Source organism: Megalopta genalis, unplaced genomic scaffold (assembly GCF_051020955.1).
Source record: "Megalopta genalis isolate 19385.01 unplaced genomic scaffold, iyMegGena1_principal scaffold0136, whole genome shotgun sequence".
Taxonomy (NCBI): Eukaryota; Metazoa; Arthropoda; class Insecta; order Hymenoptera; family Halictidae; genus Megalopta; species Megalopta genalis.
In genome coordinates this window covers 170,001-180,000 of record NW_027476205.1, presented here as the reverse complement: position 1 = coordinate 180,000, position 10,000 = coordinate 170,001, and positions in this window count along the sequence as shown.

The following is a 10,000-nucleotide window of genomic DNA, read 5'->3' as shown; positions in this document are numbered from 1 at the left end:
AAAGTACATGGGTGATGCCATAGTCGTGGAAGCGCGTACGCTCACGCTGATCTTCTGACCGCCGGAAGCACGAAACCTCTGATCTGGGCAAAATCGGCAAGCCGAGGAAGAACGGACAGGACACATGCTGGACTGGCGAGAAAGCGTGTTCTTCCGCTCGCGCTAGGCATTTCGATTTCTGACACCTCTTGATTTAAAAAATCAGTTTTTTGATAGTTTTCTCTCTCCACTGGGCTATTCATTTTAGCCACAGTTTTCAATTGGTACGATTTGCTTCCAAATCTTACAGATGCATTTTAAAAAATTTTTCCATCGCTCGGACAGAAGAGTCGATTGCTCAGTGAGTACGAGTATACATACAAAGTGCATACGGGTAACCAACCCCGTAGGGCTTGCCACATATGGGCCATTCGGTCAAAGACACCGACCCGTGGCCACGCTGTGTGGAGAAAAGTCCGTAACGTAAACGGCACGAAACAGTCAGGACCGAAGCCCCGAAGGAGCTCTGAGACAGCTTCTCGACCGAGATCGTAGAATTGGCCCAAAACCCGCTCTGCTCCGTCCGCCTCGCACGGACCGTGTATCTCTTATAGATACCGAACGGCCGGCAAGGACGCCGGCGCCGCCGGCCGAATAGCACGCGCGCTTATGAGTGTAAACCGCCGCGGCAACAGACCGCCCGGCCGTGCTGTTGTAACATAGCGCGTGAACGAACGAAAAAAAAATTTATAGTAAACATTAAAATAAATTACATTACCGTAAACTAGACAAAAAATTACACATTTTTTCCCAATATGAAAATTTTCACAAACTTTTCAAAGTCCCATCGCATCGAGTAAACTTTTTTAATAACGCTTCCGCACGATTCTAAATGCTTAATCCATATGTGAAATCGTTCACTGATCACGAATATCGTATTTAAAAAAATTACAAAAATTTATTTTTCAAAATAATCAAAAAAAACCGAAAAATCACAAGAGTAAAGTACCATTATTTTAAACAATATGTCGTTCTAAATGCTTAATCCCTATGTAAAAAAGTTATCTAAGCAAGAATATGTAATTGAAAAAAATTAGAAAAATTTATTTTAGCCGTAAATCGAAAATAATGGGGACACCGGAGCTGTTCGAAGCGCCGAGACGCGCCGCGTACGCCCGAATATTTTCAAAGTCCCAACGTACCGATCAAGAGTAAAGTACCATTTTCCTACATTAGATTTCGTTCTAAATGCTTAATCCCTATGTAAAAACGTTAGTTAAGCAAGAATATCGTATTTTTAAAAAAATCTAATGATAGGATTTTCCAGAAAATTGAAAAAACCGAAAAATGTCAAGAGTAAAGTGCCATTTTCTGACATTAGATTTCGTTCTAAATGCTTAATCCCTATGTAGAAACGTTAGTTAAGCAAGAATATCGTATTTTTAAAAAAATCTAATGATAGGATTCTTCAGAAAATTGAAAAAACCGTAAAATGTCAAGAGTAAAGTGCCCTTACTTTAAACAATGTATCGTTCTAAATGCTTAATCCCTATGTAAAAAAGTTATTTAAGCAGGAATATGTTATTGAAAAAAATTAGAAAAATTTATTTTAGCCGTAAATCGAAAATAATGGATCGAGCGAATCGGTCGATTGCGCCGAGACGCGCTATGATGCAACAGACGAGCGATTGGAACGCCCGAATATTTTCAAAGTCCCAACGTACCGATCAAGAGTAAAGTACCATTTTCCTACATTAGATTTCGTTCTAAATGCTTAATCCCTATGTAAAAACGTTAGTTAAGCAAGAATATCGTATTTTTAAAAAAATCTAATGATAGGATTTTCCAGAAAATTGAAAAAACCGAAAAATGTCAAGAGTAAAGTGCCATTTTCTGACATTAGATTTCGTTCTAAATGCTTAATCCCTATGTAGAAACGTTAGTTAAGCAAGAATATCGTATTTTTAAAAAAATCTAATGATAGGATTCTTCAGAAAATTGAAAAAACCGTAAAATGTCAAGAGTAAAGTGCCCTTACTTTAAACAATGTATCGTTCTAAATGCTTAATCCCTATGTAAAAAAGTTATTTAAGCAGGAATATGTTATTGAAAAAAATTAGAAAAATTTATTTTAGCCGTAAATCGAAAATAATGGATCGAGCGAATCGGTCGATTGCGCCGAGACGCGCTATGATGCAACAGACGAGCGATTGGAACGCCCGAATATTTTCAAAGTCCCAACGTACCGATCAAGAGTAAAGTACCATTTTCCTACATTAGATTTCGTTCTAAATGCTTAATCCCTATGTAAAAACGTTAGTTAAGCAAGAATATCGTATTTTTAAAAAAATCTAATGATAGGATTTTCCAGAAAAATGAAAAAACCGAAAAATGTCAAGAGTAAAGTGCCATTTTCTGACATTAGATTTCGTTCTAAATGCTTAATCCCTATGTAGAAACGTTAGTTAAGCAAGAATATCGTATTTTTAAAAAAATCTAATGATAGGATTTTTCAGAAAATTGAAAAAACCGTAAAATGTCAAGAGTAAAGTGCCCTTACTTTAAACAATGTATCGTTCTAAATGCTTAATCCCTATGTAAAAAAGTTATTTAAGCAGGAATATGTTATTGAAAAAAATTAGAAAAATTTATTTTAGCCGTAAATCGAAAATAATGGATCGAGCGAATCGCTCGATTGCGCCGAGACGCGCTATGATGCAACAGACGAGCGATTGGAACGCCCGAATATTTTCAAAGTCCCAACGTACCGATCAAGAGTAAAGTACCATTTTCCTACATTAGATTTCGTTCTAAATGCTTAATCCCTATGTAGAAACGTTAGTTAAGCAAGAATATCGTATTTTTAAAAAAATCTAATGATAGGATTTTCCAGAAAATTGAAAAAACCGAAAAATGTCAAGAGTAAAGTGCCATTTTCTGACATTAGATTTCGTTCTAAATGCTTAATCCCTATGTAGAAACGTTAGATAAGCAAGAATATCGTATTTTTAAAAAAATCTAATGATAGGATTTTTCAGAAAATTGAAAAAACCGTAAAATGTCAAGAGTAAAGTGCCCTTATTTTAAACAATCTATCGTTCTAAATGCTTAATCCCTATGTAAAAAAGTTATCTAAGCAAGAATATGTTATTGAATAAAATGAGAAAAATTTATTTTAGCCGTAAATCGAAAATAATGGGTCGAGCGAATCGCTCGATTGCGCCGAGACGCGCTATGATGCAACAGACGAGCGATTGGAACGCCCGAATATTTTCAAAGTCCCAACGTACCGATCAAGAGTAAAGTACCATTTTCCTACATTAGATTTCGTTCTAAATGCTTAATCCCTATGTAGAAACGTTAGTTAAGCAAGAATATCGTATTTTTAAAAAAATCTAATGATAGGATTTTCCAGAAAAATGAAAAAACCGAAAAATGTCAAGAGTAAAGTGCCATTTTCTGACATTAGATTTCGTTCTAAATGCTTAATCCCTATGTAGAAACGTTAGTTAAGCAAGAATATCGTATTTTTAAAAAAATCTAATGATAGGATTTTTCAGAAAATTGAAAAAACCGTAAAATGTCAAGAGTAAAGTGCCCTTACTTTAAACAATATATCGTTCTAAATGCTTAATCCCTATGTAAAAAAGTTATTTAAGCAGGAATATGTTATTGAAAAAAATTAGAAAAATTTATTTTAGCCGTAAATCGAAAATAATGGATCGAGCGAATCGGTCGATTGCGCCGAGACGCGCTATGATGCAACAGACGAGCGATTGGAACGCCCGAATATTTTCAAAGTCCCAACGTACCGATCAAGAGTAAAGTACCATTTTCCTACATTAGATTTCGTTCTAAATGCTTAATCCCTATGTAAAAACGTTAGTTAAGCAAGAATATCGTATTTTTAAAAAAATCTAATGATAGGATTTTCCAGAAAATTGAAAAAACCGAAAAATGTCAAGAGTAAAGTGCCATTTTCTGACATTAGATTTCGTTCTAAATGCTTAATCCCTATGTAGAAACGTTAGTTAAGCAAGAATATCGTATTTTTAAAAAAATCTAATGATAGGATTCTTCAGAAAATTGAAAAAACCGTAAAATGTCAAGAGTAAAGTGCCCTTACTTTAAACAATGTATCGTTCTAAATGCTTAATCCCTATGTAAAAAAGTTATTTAAGCAGGAATATGTTATTGAAAAAAATTAGAAAAATTTATTTTAGCCGTAAATCGAAAATAATGGGGACACCGGAGCTGTTCGAAGCGCCGAGCGCGTCGCGTACGCCCGAATATTTTCAAAGTCCCAACGTACCGATCAAGAGTAAAGTACCATTTTCCTACATTAGATTTCGTTCTAAATGCTTAATCCCTATGTAAAAACGTTAGTTAAGCAAGAATATCGTATTTTTAAAAAAATCTAATGATAGGATTTTTCAGAAAATTGAAAAAACCGTAAAATGTCAAGAGTAAAGTGCCCTTACTTTAAACAATGTATCGTTCTAAATGCTTAATCCCTATGTAAAAAAGTTATTTAAGCAGGAATATGTTATTGAAAAAAATTAGAAAAATTTATTTTAGCCGTAAATCGAAAATAATGGATCGAGCGAATCGGTCGATTGCGCCGAGACGCGCTATGATGCAACAGACGAGCGATTGGAACGCCCGAATATTTTCAAAGTCCCAACGTACCGATCAAGAGTAAAGTACCATTTTCCTACATTAGATTTCGTTCTAAATGCTTAATCCCTATGTAAAAACGTTAGTTAAGCAAGAATATCGTATTTTTAAAAAAATCTAATGATAGGATTTTCCAGAAAATTGAAAAAACCGAAAAATGTCAAGAGTAAAGTGCCATTTTCTGACATTAGATTTCGTTCTAAATGCTTAATCCCTATGTAGAAACGTTAGTTAAGCAAGAATATCGTATTTTTAAAAAAATCTAATGATAGGATTCTTCAGAAAATTGAAAAAACCGTAAAATGTCAAGAGTAAAGTGCCCTTACTTTAAACAATGTATCGTTCTAAATGCTTAATCCCTATGTAAAAAAGTTATTTAAGCAGGAATATGTTATTGAAAAAAATTAGAAAAATTTATTTTAGCCGTAAATCGAAAATAATGGATCGAGCGAATCGGTCGATTGCGCCGAGACGCGCTATGATGCAACAGACGAGCGATTGGAACGCCCGAATATTTTCAAAGTCCCAACGTACCGATCAAGAGTAAAGTACCATTTTCCTACATTAGATTTCGTTCTAAATGCTTAATCCCTATGTAAAAACGTTAGTTAAGCAAGAATATCGTATTTTTAAAAAAATCTAATGATAGGATTTTCCAGAAAATTGAAAAAACCGAAAAATGTCAAGAGTAAAGTGCCATTTTCTGACATTAGATTTCGTTCTAAATGCTTAATCCCTATGTAGAAACGTTAGTTAAGCAAGAATATCGTATTTTTAAAAAAATCTAATGATAGGATTCTTCAGAAAATTGAAAAAACCGTAAAATGTCAAGAGTAAAGTGCCCTTACTTTAAACAATGTATCGTTCTAAATGCTTAATCCCTATGTAAAAAAGTTATTTAAGCAGGAATATGTTATTGAAAAAAATTAGAAAAATTTATTTTAGCCGTAAATCGAAAATAATGGGGACACCGGAGCTGTTCGAAGCGCCGAGCGCGTCGCGTACGCCCGAATATTTTCAAAGTCCCAACGTACCGATCAAGAGTAAAGTACCATTTTCCTACATTAGATTTCGTTCTAAATGCTTAATCCCTATGTAAAAACGTTAGTTAAGCAAGAATATCGTATTTTTAAAAAAATCTAATGATAGGATTTTCCAGAAAATTGAAAAAACCGAAAAATGTCAAGAGTAAAGTGCCATTTTCTGACATTAGATTTCGTTCTAAATGCTTAATCCCTATGTAGAAACGTTAGTTAAGCAAGAATATCGTATTTTTAAAAAAATCTAATGATAGGATTCTTCAGAAAATTGAAAAAACCGTAAAATGTCAAGAGTAAAGTGCCCTTACTTTAAACAATGTATCGTTCTAAATGCTTAATCCCTATGTAAAAAAGTTATTTAAGCAGGAATATGTTATTGAAAAAAATTAGAAAAATTTATTTTAGCCGTAAATCGAAAATAATGGATCGAGCGAATCGGTCGATTGCGCCGAGACGCGCTATGATGCAACAGACGAGCGATTGGAACGCCCGAATATTTTCAAAGTCCCAACGTACCGATCAAGAGTAAAGTACCATTTTCCTACATTAGATTTCGTTCTAAATGCTTAATCCCTATGTAAAAACGTTAGTTAAGCAAGAATATCGTATTTTTAAAAAAATCTAATGATAGGATTTTCCAGAAAATTGAAAAAACCGAAAAATGTCAAGAGTAAAGTGCCATTTTCTGACATTAGATTTCGTTCTAAATGCTTAATCCCTATGTAGAAACGTTAGTTAAGCAAGAATATCGTATTTTTAAAAAAATCTAATGATAGGATTTTTCAGAAAATTGAAAAAACCGTAAAATGTCAAGAGTAAAGTGCCCTTACTTTAAACAATGTATCGTTCTAAATGCTTAATCCCTATGTAAAAAAGTTATTTAAGCAGGAATATGTTATTGAAAAAAATTAGAAAAATTTATTTTAGCCGTAAATCGAAAATAATGGATCGAGCGAATCGGTCGATTGCGCCGAGACGCGCTATGATGCAACAGACGAGCGATTGGAACGCCCGAATATTTTCAAAGTCCCAACGTACCGATCAAGAGTAAAGTACCATTTTCCTACATTAGATTTCGTTCTAAATGCTTAATCCCTATGTAAAAACGTTAGTTAAGCAAGAATATCGTATTTTTAAAAAAATCTAATGATAGGATTTTCCAGAAAATTGAAAAAACCGAAAAATGTCAAGAGTAAAGTGCCATTTTCTGACATTAGATTTCGTTCTAAATGCTTAATCCCTATGTAGAAACGTTAGTTAAGCAAGAATATCGTATTTTTAAAAAAATCTAATGATAGGATTCTTCAGAAAATTGAAAAAACCGTAAAATGTCAAGAGTAAAGTGCCCTTACTTTAAACAATGTATCGTTCTAAATGCTTAATCCCTATGTAAAAAAGTTATTTAAGCAGGAATATGTTATTGAAAAAAATTAGAAAAATTTATTTTAGCCGTAAATCGAAAATAATGGGGACACCGGAGCTGTTCGAAGCGCCGAGCGCGTCGCGTACGCCCGAATATTTTCAAAGTCCCAACGTACCGATCAAGAGTAAAGTACCATTTTCCTACATTAGATTTCGTTCTAAATGCTTAATCCCTATGTAAAAACGTTAGTTAAGCAAGAATATCGTATTTTTAAAAAAATCTAATGATAGGATTTTCCAGAAAATTGAAAAAACCGAAAAATGTCAAGAGTAAAGTGCCATTTTCTGACATTAGATTTCGTTCTAAATGCTTAATCCCTATGTAGAAACGTTAGTTAAGCAAGAATATCGTATTTTTAAAAAAATCTAATGATAGGATTCTTCAGAAAATTGAAAAAACCGTAAAATGTCAAGAGTAAAGTGCCCTTACTTTAAACAATGTATCGTTCTAAATGCTTAATCCCTATGTAAAAAAGTTATTTAAGCAGGAATATGTTATTGAAAAAAATTAGAAAAATTTATTTTAGCCGTAAATCGAAAATAATGGATCGAGCGAATCGCTCGATTGCGCCGAGACGCGCTATGATGCAACAGACGAGCGATTGGAACGCCCGAATATTTTCAAAGTCCCAACGTACCGATCAAGAGTAAAGTACCATTTTCCTACATTAGATTTCGTTCTAAATGCTTAATCCCTATGTAGAAACGTTAGTTAAGCAAGAATATCGTATTTTTAAAAAAATCTAATGATAGGATTTTCCAGAAAATTGAAAAAACCGAAAAATGTCAAGAGTAAAGTGCCATTTTCTGACATTAGATTTCGTTCTAAATGCTTAATCCCTATGTAGAAACGTTAGATAAGCAAGAATATCGTATTTTTAAAAAAATCTAATGATAGGATTTTTCAGAAAATTGAAAAAACCGTAAAATGTCAAGAGTAAAGTGCCCTTATTTTAAACAATCTATCGTTCTAAATGCTTAATCCCTATGTAAAAAAGTTATCTAAGCAAGAATATGTTATTGAATAAAATGAGAAAAATTTATTTTAGCCGTAAATCGAAAAGAAGTCTGTTCGTTTCTCTGTCTCTCTCGCGCGATCGAACTATCGATGTTTCCCGGCAAACTATTGGGAGTTTAATTAAACTTTATACATGAAATTACTCGTTCTGATCCCCGCTACACAGCCGTATACTTTTTATAATTTTGTGGAATCGGGAACCTTGAAATATTTATCATAACGCGGATCGACTGTCTCTGTCTCTTTCTAGATCGGAAGAATCGATGTTTCCCGGCAAACTATTGGGAGTTTAATTAAACTTTATACATGAAATTACTCGTTCTGATCCCCGCTACACAGCCGTATACTTTTTATAATTTTGTGGAATCGGGAACCTCGAAATATTTATCATAACGCGGATCGACTGTCTCTGTCTCTTTCTAGATCGGAAGAATCGATGTTTCCCGGCAAACTATTGGGAGTTTAATTAAACTTTATACATGAAATTACTCGTTCTGATCCCTGCTACACAGCCGTATACTTTTTATAATTTTGTGGAATCGGGAACCTTGAAATATTTATCATAACGCGGATCGACTGTCTCTGTCTCTTTCTAGATCGGAAGAATCGATGTTTCCCGGCAAACTATTGGGAGATTAATTAAACTTTATACATGAAATTACTCGTTTTGATCCCCGCTACACAGCCGTATACTTTTTATAATTTTGTGGAATCGGGAACCTTGAAATATTTATCATAACGCGGATCGACTGTCTCTGTCTCTTTCTAGATCGGAAGAATCGATGTTTCCCGGCAAACTATTGGGAGTTTAATTAAACTTTATACATGAAATTACTCGTTCTGATCCCCGCTACACAGCCGTATACTTTTTATAATTTTGTGGGATCGGGAACCTTGAAATATTTATCATAACGCGGATCGACTGTCTCTGTCTCTTTCTAGATCGGAAGAATCGATGTTTCCCGGCAAACTATTGGGAGTTTAATTAAACTTTATACATGAAATTACTCGTTCTGATCCCTGCTACACAGCCGTATACTTTTTATAATTTTGTGGAATCGGGAACCTTGAAATATTTATCATAACGCGGATCGACTGTCTCTGTCTCTTTCTAGATCGGAAGAATCGATGTTTCCCGGCAAACTATTGGGAGATTAATTAAACTTTATACATGAAATTACTCGTTTTGATCCCCGCTACACAGCCGTATAATTTTTATAATTTTGTGGAATCGGGAACCTCGAAATATTTATCATAACGCGGATCGACTGTCTCTGTCTCTTTCTAGATCGGAAGAATCGATGTTTCCCGGCAAACTATTGGGAGATTAATTAAACTTTATACATGAAATTACTCGTTTTGATCCCCGCTACACAGCCGTATACTTTTTATAATTTTGTGGAATCGGGAACCTTGAAATATTTATCATAACGCGGATCGACTGTCTCTGTCTCTTTCTAGATCGGAAGAATCGATGTTTCCCGGCAAACTATTGGGAGTTTAATTAAACTTTATACATGAAATTACTCGTTCTGATCCCCGCTACACAGCCGTATACTTTTTATAATTTTGTGGAATCGGGAACCTTGAAATATTTATCATAACGCGGATCGACTGTCTCTGTCTCTTTCTAGATCGGAAGAATCGATGTTTCCCGGCAAACTATTGGGAGTTTAATTAAACTTTATACATGAAATTACTCGTTCTGATCCCTGCTACACAGCCGTATACTTTTTATAATTTTGTGGAATCGGGAACCTCGAAATATTTATCATAACGCGGATCGACTGTCTCTGTCTCTTTCTAGATCGGAAGAATCGATGTTTCCCGGCAAACTATTGGGAGATTAATTAAACTTTTTACA